A 15769-nucleotide genomic window follows, 5' to 3' on the forward strand; every position below is an offset into this window, starting at 1 on the left:
AGCACAAACAAGCACAAACGAAGCACAAACGACTGTAAAAATTTGAATTCGAAAGTCCGAGGTGGGGGGGCTGGGGACATGCAGCTCGTGCACCCGTTACTAGCAGTGTTGGGACTATCTAGATAAAATTATCCAAAAGATAATCGAGATAACGTCCAAATTATCTTTCATCTTTTATCCAGATAAATCCAGAGTATCTTTATCTTATACTTATCTTTTTGCGTTTTTTCTGTCGATAGATAATATATGTTAAATCAAACAAAGTGGTTCTTTTTTTCTATTAAAATAAGATTTTATTATTTTATTTAGCCGTCTTTTATAATTTGTTATACAATAATAATTGAAATATGTGAACTGTGAAATTTATATGTATTTTAAAATTTAAATTGTTACATTAAAAATATTCTAGTATAACCAAATTTTATAAACTTATATACTAGTATATTAACTTCATACAACTTAATGCTAACTTATATAACCAAATTAAATTTAGTACCGTTATTAAAATATAGGTAAGTACAATAAATAATAATTTAAATCAATCTACTTCTGTTAATCATTTATTAACCTATTTAATTTTAAGAATAATATGAATATTCCATAAAACCTTAAAGGTACGATTTCCAAGGCACAATCGGTCTCCGCGCTTGGTCGCCGAGACCCGTCTCCGGTGACGTCAAATTCTGAATTTTTATTCAGTATCATTGTAGTTTTCGAGCAGTGAGAGCTAATGTTTAAGAAGTTAAATTTTATATTTATTATGAACACGAATACAATAATTGTTAACAATAATACAAATTTCCTATAGTGTTAGCAATATTCAACCAAATACTATCTTTATGTTCTGAATCTTTATATTTTTTGTGGTATAGATTAAATAGCTCTGAATTTTTTCGAACTATTTCAACCAGTAGCTCTTCTTCTTCTCCCGTAAAATTCAATTTAGCCATATTGATTGCACGTGCATGTGGTTTGTGAGTGAAATAAATCGACGGTTGCAATATACTGCTCTCGGACCGGTAGTGTCGCCGGTCGCGATGATAAAATTCAGTCATGCGACAACAGTCGCGCCTTGGAAACCGTACCTTTAGGCATTAAATAAAAGAGTTATTTTAGAAATATAGCCAAGAGTCAGACCTTAAATGTTATTTTAAAAAATTTTCCTTTATCTTTTAATTTTTTATTTCATCTAGGTAACTGAAAAATTATCTTTTAACCAGGGCTTGCATTTGAAAAAAAATTTTATTTTGCGTTATTTATAATCAAAACGTTATATAAATTTTGAATTTATCGTTATTCAAAATTAAAACGTTATTCAACTTTTGTGTTTATCGTTATTCAGAATTAAAACGTTGTACAATTTTTACTTTTATCGTTATTTAAAATTCAAGATCATTTAGATACCTGTTTTAAAAGTACACAGGCCACAATTTAAAAGTGACTATGACCTTTTTTGGGGGACATAATTTTCCTATTCTGAGTTTTAAGTAGGTATTGTATAATTTTATTTATTTAATTAAATGGGTTAGATAACCATATTACATATTATTTACAAAATATAGGATACAGTGATACAGATTAAATTACAATACATAGGTAGTTCTTAAAGAAATGGAAACAAAATAAATGATAAAACAGTTTGATAATAATTAATCTTAAGAGTAATAAATAATAATGTATTATTAAATTTAATAAATTGGCTAGGCTCTAAGGACTTTATAATAAAATAATAAATATAAAAAAAATTCATGATTATTATTTTGAAATTTTGAATTTAACTATGAATTAACTAATATAAAGAAAACGTATGCACGTTAAAACTTTAAGTATATTAGTATAAAATATAAATATTAAACTTTTGACAACAATTAGACAAACACTGACAAGTGACGACTGAACAAATATGAGCAAACTGAACACTGAACACAATAGTTGAATAACTTGAATGGTATAAATTTCGACCGTAGTACAAATAGTACAGTACAATATTATCAGGGTATCACTATTATTAGCTATTGGTAATTAAATTATTCTATTAATACCTTCTTATTAAATTTTAAAATAATATCTAATACGGGATCTCCCGGATAGGCCGGATACGGAATAAAATTAATTCTTGGATTGAATAAATAATTGAATACTACTAAGTATTATTAAATAATTGGAAATTAATTATTTTGTTTGATGGAATACAATATATACCGTTTGGCGTTATGTTTTGTGTTATTTATTTATTTATGTTTATCGTTTTCCATTATAATCGTAACGTTATTTTAACTTTTGCAAGCCCTGCTTTTATCTTTATCTTAGATAAACCTTTAGTTATTATTTTTATCTTTAATCTAGATAAAAATATTGGTTATCTTTCCCAACACTGGTTACTAGTATGTATTTGTATGTTTTGAGTCCATCGAAATACTCAATGTATTTTCTGAGTCCATTTTTATTTAAAAAAAATCAATTGGTTAATTTTTGAATTAACCTAAAATAAATTTTTTTCAAAATAAAATTGACTAGGAACATACAAACACATATTACTCCCGTTTCCCGTACGTTCATGTCGATGCCGAAAATCGTTCGCGTCTCAGCGTACAACTCTGTGACGGTCATGCAATACGTTTGCAATACGTTTCGCGGAAAACCGTACGGAATTGAAAACGTTACGCTGCGCCGCGATGTATAGTCGACACGTCGGTGTTGTAAGGAATGCGTTCCGTAACAATACGTTCGATCATAGTCGCGTCAAAATGTAGAACAGGCTCGGTTTTAATTCGTATTAATACATGTTATTATTTGTTTTTTTTTTTTTTTTTTTTTTTTTTTTTTTTTTTTTTTTTTTTTTTTTTTCGTAAACTTTTCATAACATTTTTAAATCGCATTAGAAAAAAAAATGATCATGTAATATAAAATGATTCCGCCCGTTTGTTAATAATATTTAAAAATATTAAAAAGTAAACAACAAAAATATTAATAACTATTAAATAAACTGTTCGGAGACAGGGTAGACCCTCTGGGCACGACATTGCGTTCGGTCGTTTCTCGTTCGAACAGTGACTGCGAACGGTGAGCGGCTGGAGGGGCGATAGTCGGCCCCGTGCACGTGTTTTTCCGACATCGTTAACTACGTACTCGATAATGACGATAATGCGATTTGAAACGAACGCGCATACGTGTATTCATGTACGAGTGTAATGGGATTTTCATACTTCCTCAACACACGTTTTTCGGAAAGAATATTATGCTTGAAATATGTTCGTTGAAAGTTTTAACGCGTCATGTAAATATTTCGTCGGAAGAGAAATCGGTGTAATTTTTCCGTCGTCGGTAAATCGGTTATGAAAGCATAAGTGTTTCGGGTTGGTATTTTTTTTTTTTTTTTTTTAATCTTATTTTTCAAACTTGTTTTATTTCTCAACTGTTTAACGTAGGTGCTATGTATAGATCGCGAGAAGGTGAGAAACGAAATATCATAAAAAAAAAAATCAGATCGCAGATGAATGTTTCATGCAGTCAAATAAATATAATCAGTACTCGAACCGGGGTACGGTTGCCCTATGGGGTCGGACTCGTGAAGGAGGCTTGGAGTTGTAATTAAATGTAAAAGCAATGAAATATCACTCGTTAAAGGCCTTTCCGGCGGTGAACACCTATAACTCATACCGCCATACGGAAACGGCGGGACCGTGTTCCGTAGGTATGCAATTAAACAAAATTCAAAACGAACACCTGAAACAGTTTTATCGTAAATACACGAGAACATATATCGTATTAACACTTAGGTATATTATTACTACCGCATGGTATGTGTGTGCGTGAGTATATTAATAATTGTATTCACGCGTTCAACGTGTGGAATGTTAAATAATTGAGAAATGAATTAATGAGATCGTCGCACAAAAGCGGCGTGTTCACGTTGTTCCGTTCAATCGATGTTTCGAGAAAACAGAACGAAGTGGACGTTGTGTACAGTCATCTGCGAGTCGGTTTTGAAGCACCTGGGTGTGAGAGGCAGGCTCGTCGTTATTCTATAATTAATCTTTTATTAAGCTTTTCTACGAAGAACAGTAAAAGTTTCGACATGCCGTTAAAAAAATGTTTTGAAAAAATCGCATGAAATTGTCATTCCTGAAATTAAAGATTTACATAATGCCTTGTATAATTAATAAGCGTCCGGAATGAAAATAATTAAGATTTTCACGTGACCAATCAAAATATTTTAAGTATACATCGATACTAAAAAAAAAACCGCGGATTTATATGGTAAAATGTGACGAAGAAAAAAATAATTACGTATTTTAAATCTGATGAAAAATCGTTTGGTGATGTTATACCATCGTGTTTTAATATTAATTAATTTTGTTTTCGAGGATTCAAATAAGTAAGTGTCTGTTTCGTAATACGTACACCCACACACGTACATTATGATCCTAAACTTAGCGCTCAAAGTCTACAGCTATCGCTAACCCATAACCACCGTCTACTGATCATTTATTTATTATGGTCTCCCGGTTAACCAGTAGCACGTGAAAAAGATGAAAAAGATTGAAAACGTGTATAATATTTGTATGCGAGAGAATGGACCTTCTGGTCACATCCGCATAATCCTTGGAACTTACACATTGTCTTGTCGTCGGAAATGTGTTTCAATCAAAACACAACATAGGGCTGATTTACCCGTGTCGACGGCTGGTGCGAACTACGGTTTTTCGCGAACGCGATTCAATCGGGCGCGACTGTAATTATTATTAGGCAAATCACTCGTTTGCTATATTCGTTTCAAAATACGTCATCCCACGCGGAGGGCAGAATTATTACTGGCGTAAGCGTTTTGCAACGTTTTGATGCCTCAATCATGCGTGTCAAGTTTTTAAAATGTATTCATGATTCGTGCGGGGAAATCATATTTTTTGAGTGAGGGAGAGGTATTTGTGAATACTTTATTAATTTTCCGGCGTACCAGTCCGCTTTTTTGATTGCTGTTGTTTGTAATAAAACATTTATCGCAGTTATAATAATAAAAATTATACTCGTAGTTTCATAGATGACCTCGAAAGAGTTTTTCGATTTATTTTCAAATAATATTTACTTCGATAACGCTACTTTAGCGTTTCTTAAGCATTCAATTATTATTTAATGGAACTCCAATTTTTTCAGCTCATTCCGATCTTCTTATTTTTCCATTCTGGTCACCCAATTCAATAGTAGTATTATACAAGTCTGGGCATTAACGAGTTAATAAATGAAAAGTCACGTTAAATTAACTTCTAAACTTATTTCATTACTGATAAATTAACTTAACTCATTTCCTTAAAAATTAATTTGAAATTAATGTATTATTTTTTCATTTATCTCAATTAAGTTAATTTGATTTACATGACCAGAAACATATTTTTATAAAATATGGCTTTCGATAGAAAGATCGTGGAATTTAGAAAAAATATTAAATAAACATTTCGAAGAATTTTTAGATGAGACCATAATATTAATCTCGGTATTAACTATTGATAGGGGTTCCACCGTTCTCGGGAAAAGTATTCAACCGTCTTCAGACTATTAATTTAAAATAGCCATGTCACACATGAATTACATTCCATTATCATGAAAAGTGGCCGTAAAATTATACTACAAAAGTAGGTACATATTATCATTGACTAAATAATTCTGAATAATAATAATACCTACTCTATTACTATTAAAATTATTCCATAATCTATGATGTTATTAAATAAGATTGTTACTATTAAATATTATTGAATAAGATAAGAAGATAAGATAAGATAAGAAGAAGTTTTGTTTTGGATTTTAATAAAATTAAATAATATTATATATTTATTTAAATGTTTTATATCAACTGTATACATTTATTGCTCGTATAATTTTATAGTTACATTTTCATCTGTGGTAATTAATTTCAGTTTTCATACTGTTATTGAACATTAAAAAGAAAACTTTTTTAAATTTTATTTATCTTATGTGATTTGTATGAAAAATGAATAAAAGCAAAAGATACATAAATTACCATCAATTTGACAATGCGTTAATGTTAAATAAGATCTGTTACAAATTGTTAATATATACATATGTTACGGATAAAGTCCGAAACATGGCTTAAATGCACATTATCCGGATATTATGCACTCTAGCCACACTGCTTGGATAAAGTAAACAATTATCATTTAAAATCATCGTTTTTAACACATTACCCGGATAAAGTTACTTTAGTTACCTTGTTATGGCTTATGTAAAATATTATTAATAAATTCATAATTGTATTTTATTTGAATAAAATTAATTAATATATGCTAACAATTAAATAATAATAAACTCAGTGTTGTGCGTGTAAATCAAACTGTAAAACAAATATATGCAAATGCAAAGCATTGGGTGTTATATGCTATTCAAAATGTCATCAAAGCTTACCTTGTTTAAATAAATAATAATAAAAAAAACATTATCTAATAAATAGTATTAATAATATATGGTAAAAATAAATATAATATTGCATCAAATGTAGTTAATAAATATTTAATTTAACTTATATGCCATAACACGATGGTTAAAGTTGCTTCAGCCGGGTAATGTGTTGAAAACTATGATTTTAAATATAAATTGTTTACTTTATCCAACTAGTGTGGCTAAGGTGTATAATATCCGGATAATGTGCACTTTAGCCATGTTTCGGATTTTAACCGTAACATACATATCACTTATATCAGCGCTTAATTTAAATATTTTTTTTATTGTAATTAACTTATCTTATTAATCAAAGTTAAATTAAATTAACAATATTTTTTTAACTTAATTTTTAACTTAATTGTTAACTTAATTGAACATGAACTCAAAACTTAACTGAGTTAAAAATATCATTAACTTCCCTAGTTTTGGTATTATAGGTATACCCATACCATTTTATATATCTAAGTGAAGTAACCTGCCCCATCCGGTAAACGAACTTTCGTGAAACAAAAAATAAATCACCAGAAATAATGTGTTAAAATCAAAATAATCGCTCCACCGTCAACAGCATTAGGGCACGATTTCGATAACCACGATCAAATGCAATGCAATGGAATATTACGAAATCATTTCGTCGGACTTTGGTTCTATCTGAAGTCATAACGCATAACGAGCGTACACGTATAGAGTAAGCATCATGTCCCCCCTCCCACTATGAAAATTTAAAACCAAAATTATGTCAATCGTTTGTGCTGATTTATGCTTTTAATCCCGAATCCCTTGACACGGCGTTGTGAAAAATGTAACTAAAAGTATACAATTTTAGACGAGAAGGGAATCTTGCCCCCTCGTTTGATTGTAACAACTCATTTGGTTTTTACGGCAAACCAAATAGCTTACGGCTATATACCAAAGAGAAAAAAATAATTATGTGGACAGTTATCATCGGCGTCACGGGTAGAAAAAATTATTTATCCAAAGGGAAGTATCTGAGGTACATTTAATTCTCCAGCATTCAAAATTGTATTCATCGGGAAGAAGTTGAGCACAAACGACGGGATTGAAAACACAATTCAGCATAAATATATCACAAACGAATGAAATAACTTTGGTTTTGAAATTCCAAAGTGGGAGGGCGGAGACATGGAGCTTATATAGTATATACGAGTATGTACACAAACACAGCAGTCTTAGTAGAAGCTCTTTTAAAAACAAAATTACGATTATTATTTCACATTGTTAACTAATTTCCAAATTATAACAAATGTTTGGTATTCGCAATGATGTATTTAGACTCACCTCTATTCATAAACATATCTAATATGTTATTTTAACACAGTAATATAATAATAAATAATCTCGAAGCCGCCTTTTACGATAGATGTCAATAACTTGTTAATCAAATTTATCTAGAAAGAATTAATCTTCGTAGCATTCAAATGTTGAGTAGAATACTATTTACTATTGTTTTTCAATTATAATTTCTTATTTGAGCCTGACGGTCAAATATTTAGTTGAGGTTGGTAACGCCAATACGTTACAACGTACAGATGTAAATTAATATTTTTCGGAGCATCCGTCGGACGGAGCCCTTGGCTCGTGCCCCATTCGCTCTTAGGGTAAAGACAGTGTTGTATACAAACCACAATGCTACCTTCTTCACACATATTTCGACTCGTTCCAAGTGGATTATGCGGCGGGTCATTAATGGTCCGGAAACCGATTACTCGGGCCACGGATCATATTATGTTTGATTTCGTTTCAGGATGTAAAGTTTTGGGTTTATCGCGATCGCGTACACGTGAGTTCGCCACCGCGTGACGTACGACGATAAATATTTTGCTATACGCGTACTATCTGTTTTTTATGACGGTCAAGTGTCATTGATCGTATTACGAATTAAATAATAACAAATTAAAAAAAAAAATGAATAGCATACGACAAAAGGTTAAAAGATTTATGAAAACAGAATGACACTTATATGACGAATGACAATTTCACACATTAACCGCGTAAATACGACCGACTGACCTGTTGTGTTTGCCATGGTTTGTGCGTGAAATCGCGTTTAATCCTATGTCAGCATTCCTTACTGACGCGACATGATGACAACACACAATTATGATGCTCCGTGAACGGTGGTGATGAAACATGTGGACTGTTTATTTAAAGGCACTAACGTGGCATTACTGCTCCAACGGTCCGAGTGCGACGATTATTATCAGCTGCTCGTATCAATCTCCGATACAACTATGGTGATATCGGCAAATGGATCATAAATGATCCGCATCTGACCACTAGTATCCATAGGCGTGAATACTCCAAATTATTATTTTTGGGAATACACGAATTATGAATGGCTCACATTCCCGAAGGATATCCACTCTCACCAATATTCCCCCAACGCAAGTTACTCAAAGAATATTTTTTAACAACAACTCGAGGGCAAATTTTAAATTCGGGATTCCCTGTCTTCTGTGCACCCCCTATTTTTGTCAATATTTTATTTACGAGCACAGCATTTTCTATGCATACATATATTCAGAAAAGTCTAAAATGTATCAAAAACTAAAATGAGATTATATTTTGAGAATGAGTACCACGAAAAATGTTTCCAAATTATAGAAATAATAATACCTAGTAAAAAATAAAGTATATAATATGAGTTTATGTTCTTCAAATCAACTAATTATTTAAAAATTCCTAATTTTAACCATGCTTGCATAATTTAAGGTTTTAAAAAATTGATTCGTGTAATACAGATCAATTAAAAAATAAAATAAAATTCGTAGAGTTAGTGACTAGTTCGATTATAAATGTATTAAAACTCAATATTCTTGGTTTTATTTGTGTTTTAATTATTCTATGTTTTATATAATTATCTCAAGAGAATTTTTCATGTTTTATAAGTTAACATATTTTAATATCCTTACAGATTCCAATTCAATTTCAAGTTTCATAATACAACTGCATCATAAATTTATTATCGTTTTCAATTTGAATTAAAAAAACTTAATATTAAATTCGAGAATTATTTCTTTGGGAGTATTCTTCATTTTCTTCTGCTGCAATTTATAAAATAATTTTTTAATAGTTTTGGCCGCCATTACGATTTTTCTCTGTAAATCCCTGTTCCCTACTTTCGCACTCCTATTTTCTTGAGATTTTCATCCACTGCATTCACTCGTCTCTTTATAAGTAACCTGTGATGGCTTTTCCCCGTATTGAATGCATTTAAAATTGTTCTGACATAAAATTCTGCCTAACTATCAATAAAACATAAAAATTAATCAATAAATCGAATCTAAAATTATTTTATAATTAAAACGGGAACAAGAGAAAACTGTGCACGTAAGTTAAGCGACTAGACAGTATTAAAAAGGGTGTACCCTCAAATATCCCGTGCATCAAGATATCCTCCATTAAGTTTATCCCCGTTACAGATATCCTACGTTTAAAATATTCTATAAACAAAATATTCCCAGTAATATTATCCTTTAATTCATATTTATATATTTTTATTTTTTAAAAAACATTTAATAAATTTTAATTACACTTTTATTGTTTTTGGCAATATATATTTCGACTTGCCGTACTATATTAAAATTAACATAATTTTTAAATTAAATATACATAAAAAAAGATTTCTTTTAAAATGAAAAATTACACGCGATGCCTTTTAAATATTTTAGTACAGTAGCATGTTCATAGTTAAGAACCACTTCTTTTAATTGTCTGTCCAACTTCTCGTAAATTTTCTTTTTTTTAACGAGTTGCTCACCAGATATAAATTTTTCAATTTTTAGTTCTTGGTGGCCTAAATAATTTTAATATCGTAATGTAACATAATTGTAATAATATTACTTAAATAAAAATAAAAAAAATAATAATTGCTCACATAATTGTATATTTTATTTACCTTACTCCAATTGGAGACACTTAATACATTTTTATATCGATGGTTCTTAATTATGAACATGTTAATGAAATTAACTATTTAAAAGATATTGCTTGTAATTTTAATATTTATCGTTATGAATTAAGGGATAATATTAGTGGGAATATTTTGTATATAGGATATTTTTAATTGAGATATTTCTAACGGGGATATTTTCAACGAGGGATATTTTGAGGGGGAACCATTAAAAAGTAGGTCTGACCAGAAATAAGCGTGTGTCATAACCAGTCGGTATCGAAGAGTCCCACAAGGTTTTCGATGCAGTACTGATAGTAAAACAACGCATTTCCGTTAAAATCATTACACGTTTAATTTATATAATTATAAACATACTATTTGGCGTCATAATGGTTTAAAAGACGCACGCGTGCACTAATGTAAAATATTTCTTGATTACGCAACAATTACTAACACGAGATAAAGTTAAATTAAATATTTATTCATACATATCATACATCATCTTTAATTCATTATTCTTAATACTTCGAGCGCAATATTATTATGAATATATTACACAGTACGTATTGCAAATCTTCACTACTGTTATATATCTTATAATAATAATTAAAACGTTAAATTCTAATTAAATCTACGTTACCCCTATTAAATCGCTGTAAGAACAAAATTAAATCGAAAATGATTTAATCATTTAAACTACAATTGGTATTATTATTTTTCTATATGTATATATATATATATGTGTGATATAATATATTATACATTCATATCCATATAAAGAGCCGTTGTTTGGTGTATACCTGCAATGCAGAGCACTCATCAAATTTACACACGTATACGTAATGTAGCTTTATATATGTTACGATATGAATAAAATGGAAATGCAAAAAACTGACGATTTACGCATTGCAATATGTATTGTCTAGACACCTATGCATGATTCGAGTGCATAACATTCGGATGGAAATCCATTTTGAATATTATCATGATTTCGTTAAGTATCAAACGAGAAGTGATCCCAAAGGCTTCAGATGAAAAATATGATCTCGAAGCGCATTCTGAATACCTTATCAGCGCAGCAAATACTATTATTATTTTTGGGAAGGCTGCTATATTCGGATGAATTTATCGGGTGAGAAGCGAACCGCTATACTACTAATTTTTGAAATCTTAAAATAGTTGCGTTCCAAAATCAATTCTGAAGTGAATCATATTTTTGTATCGCACAAAGTTTGATAGACACACATTCGGTCAAAGTCTTGGGAGTGCAATAGTGCAGCGGTTCCCAAACTTTTTTTATTCAAGGCTCCCTAATAATTAAACATTTTTTTCACGCCTCCCTCAAAGAATAACAATTCTTCTATAATATCTATTCCATCCATAAATCAAACATAACATATTAAATATTCATCTTTATTATTATCGGTTAATTCATCAAGCTGAATCGTGACATTTTTATTTCCTGATTTATCAATAAGTTGATCATTTATATTGTCTGAGATATCTTGAATTCTAGGACTATTAATATTATTAGACAAAGGTACATTTTTAAGTTGGTTTGCTACAGATTTTCTTATCAGAGTAGAAAGCATATGATATGGGGCGTGTCCAAGAGCGTACCCAAGGGGGGGGGGGGGCCGGACCCCCCAATTGAAATTTCTACATACTCAAAAATTTAATAGTAAATAGTATAATAATAGTATATAGTGTATTTTAATTTCACATTATCTTCAATATACAAAGTTTATAGATTATATAATATACCTATAATGCATAGGTTCATAGATGGTTACTTGGAGATCCACGGGATGGCTGTGAGTTTTTTTTAAATAAGCCTAAAATAAATTTGTTTCGATAGCTTTTTTAAGATAAAAATAATAATTGTTGAACGACTTAAAAGCACCTTGAAATACGACAATGTTTTTAAATATAAACCTTAGATTATGATAATCTTATACACCATATGTATAAATTTATAGTAATCGTAAAATAATATAACATGACAATATTATCTAAGGAGCATTTAAATTTAACTCGGAAACCTATCACTTTAGTTGACCCGTCGCTGTGTAATAAAAATTATATTTATTTATTTATATATAAATATTTATTTATTTTTTTTTAAGGGGAGGGGGTTCGTGATTATATTTTATATTTTTATGGGGTCCATGGCCTAGAAAAGATTAATAATCTATGCTATAATGTATAAATCATACCATAGTATATTAATAGTTATTTGTTGGTATTGAGTTAAACTATAATTATAATAAGAGAACAGAAAAAATAAAATTTTGGACCCCCTCATAAAAAATTCCTGGGTACGCTCCTGACCATATCTGTTACTGATGGTAAAATAAGTTTTTCCGCAATCGTATGAGGTGTTTTGTATTGTGCAGTACGAAATGCAACTGTATATGAGCTAAAAGAGCTTTAAATGGAACGCTTGCCTGTTTAATGAAACTAGAAGATTGTTTTTTAATTTTGTAAGTTGTTTTACAAAATAATGATGTAATTTATTATTTAATGTTCTATGATTAATCGCCAAATGACGTTTTAATTTACTGGGCACCATACTATCAGCAGCTAATATTTTCAAGAAAATAATACACTTAGGACGTTCTTCGTTATCTATTGTAATGTAAGTAAAACCAAAATATAAACGTGTATCGTGTATGGATAAGATAAGATAATTGTTTCAATCGTTTCTACAAAAATTTTATCGGACATATAATTTATTTAAAAATAACTATTTATAAATTTCCGACCGTGTGCCGCGCTGCGCTTGTTAAGTGCTTACGCCTCCTTTGGATGGCGCACCACACAGTTTGGGAACCACTGCTATAGTGGATCGTCCCAAGCCGTCTTCCCCTACACCGGCTTGATGTAAAATATTTTTATTTAAAAATAATATTCAAAATCACAACGTTAAAAAATGGGGTTTTAAAAATATTAAAAAATGTAAAATAAAAAATAAAATAAAATATTATAATATTATAATATTATATTATATTTTTTTAAAATATTATAAAAATGTAACATGAGAAATCTAATGTGGAGATATCCAGTATGAAAATAATCTCTCTTTCTTAAAACTCAACTCCTGTCTGTGTATTATTTTGACATAACTATATTAATGCTTCAGTATCACCAAAACAAGCTGGAATAAACTCATTTTTATTCACGCAAAGATGAAATTCTCTAAATATTAAATAATATACTTGTAAATTGAATAAAAGAAATATGTTAAATAACTGTGCATACAAATCTTAACTGTAAACTAATCTTTAAATTATCTTTAGATATTATTTATGCATTAAAAATTTATCATTTAAGATTCTATTTAAAATGAGGTATGTACTAATTTTACCATGATACCACAGATTTTCAACTAAGATTCGAACACTTGCCACTAATAATCGTATATTATTTCGTCACGCACAATTTTTTTTTTTTTTTTGAGTCTACACTATTTTAACCAGAAGAATTGTTCCGATTATTACAATGATATGGAATTACTGATGTAACATTTTCATTTGTTATTGTATTTAGTGATTCCGGAGTGCACATACTTAAATGTATACGTAGTTGACTTCAAACTAATCGTTTATACGCAAGGACGGATTTAATAATCCTATGACAGATAAAAATTTGCTTATCTTATCCTGATAAAATAAATCACTTCTGTACATCTAAATTTCTTTACCTAATATTATTTTCTCAATACTATACAAGTATTTATTCATTTAGACAAAGTTGTACTAAAACGCTTTGATTCAAATTTAATATTTTCTTTTTATTATTATGAACTAAAAATTAATACAAGAAAAATATGATCATTTTATTTATTAATTATAAGTTTTTTTTTAATGTTAAATGTTCATAGAAATGTAATAGCTAAATTTCTTTTATTAAAAAATGAATCTAATTTTTTAGCCTAATTTAGTTCATTATATAACTTTTCAGCTTTTAAATTTAATTTTTTTTCCTTACTGAAAACCACTCACCTATTTCCAGTTCACATTAAATGTGTAATAGAATAATGTAAAATAAAAATAAATATTATATAATATACACAACAAAAACGCGTAATAACTGTCAACGCTCTAAATGATAGCGAACGGACAAGTGACACCTATCGACTAATTTAATTAAATTGTAAAATAACTATGTTTTTTTCAGTAAAAAGACAAAATAAATAATAAATAACATTTTTCTGCATATTCAAAATGTACTGTCCTATATAGCCACATATTGTTCTTGGATTACAACCGCAGATCGAACGTGAACCTTTCCACCAACCAACACCAGGACTCCATCAGGTGCAACTAGCGTGATTCGGCACAGTTCATGATATGCACTCTTGAAAGGACTAGCGTTTCAAAAATTTGGGTTTATTTTGGACGCGAAAATGAATATTATTTCAATAACCGATCGTATCACCCTTGAAAAACGGTGTGACAGGATAGTTCTTCCTGGAGAACAATATCAAATTCGAATCCTTATAGTTACTGACGTTATCATATAAAAATATACTAATCAACACTATAATACGATTGGGGTTAATGAATGTTCTTAAATTTTAAGATTTAAATTTTAAGGGCAAATTGTTCTTGAAATGGACGGTTTTTGTAAAATAAAAATACGTGAGTGCTATCTCATCTGGCTTTGTCCAGTTGCACCGTTCGGCTATCGAATCTTTGTGACTCCGAAAGCCCTCCATCAAATAAAGAGGACGGCAATCGATCCAAACCCACTACCAACATTTATCTTCCCAAATCCAATCATTGTTCCGTTTATCTTCTGGGTTCTTTGTCTCTTTCCTTTCATTTCGCATTAACGCACGTACATACGGACATCGCTGACGCGAAATCATCGTCGGCGGAATAACGCAGCGGTCAGAACTTGCTGGTAATGACATCGCATACCATCCACGGTGAATTTCGTTTACAACTGGACTTGTCTTCGCGTTTGTTTTTCGGTTTGGAAATGCGTTGAGAACGTGCCCCGAACCCGAGCGGGCACATAACAACCGAATTGACATGTACTCGGGAGAGGACATCGCGAGATATCGAATAAATTTCTTTGGGGGTGGAAAAGAAAACATCAATAACAATTCTCCGCGTCTGCACATGTCCGCTTGCCTATTTTTGGCCCCCCGCCGCGAACCACGTCATTTACACGTAATGCCGCGACAACATCAAACGAATTAGATGGATTAATTTTTTTTTTTCTTTTTTTTTCAACTTTCAGGTATTGTCGCTGCAGACGGCATTATATTTGTTGTTCCGTTGGTTTTCCTTCTCGAATTTTCAAACGGTGGATTGTTTTTAATCTAAATAAACCTTTGAACGTGGAACGTCGGAAAATGCAAACGAGTGGAGTGAAGAGAGCACTTTG

The sequence above is a fragment of the Sipha flava genome, unplaced genomic scaffold, assembly GCF_003268045.1.
Source record: "Sipha flava isolate LNK unplaced genomic scaffold, YSA_version1 49_pilon_pilon, whole genome shotgun sequence".
NCBI classification, from domain to species: domain Eukaryota; kingdom Metazoa; phylum Arthropoda; class Insecta; order Hemiptera; family Aphididae; genus Sipha; species Sipha flava.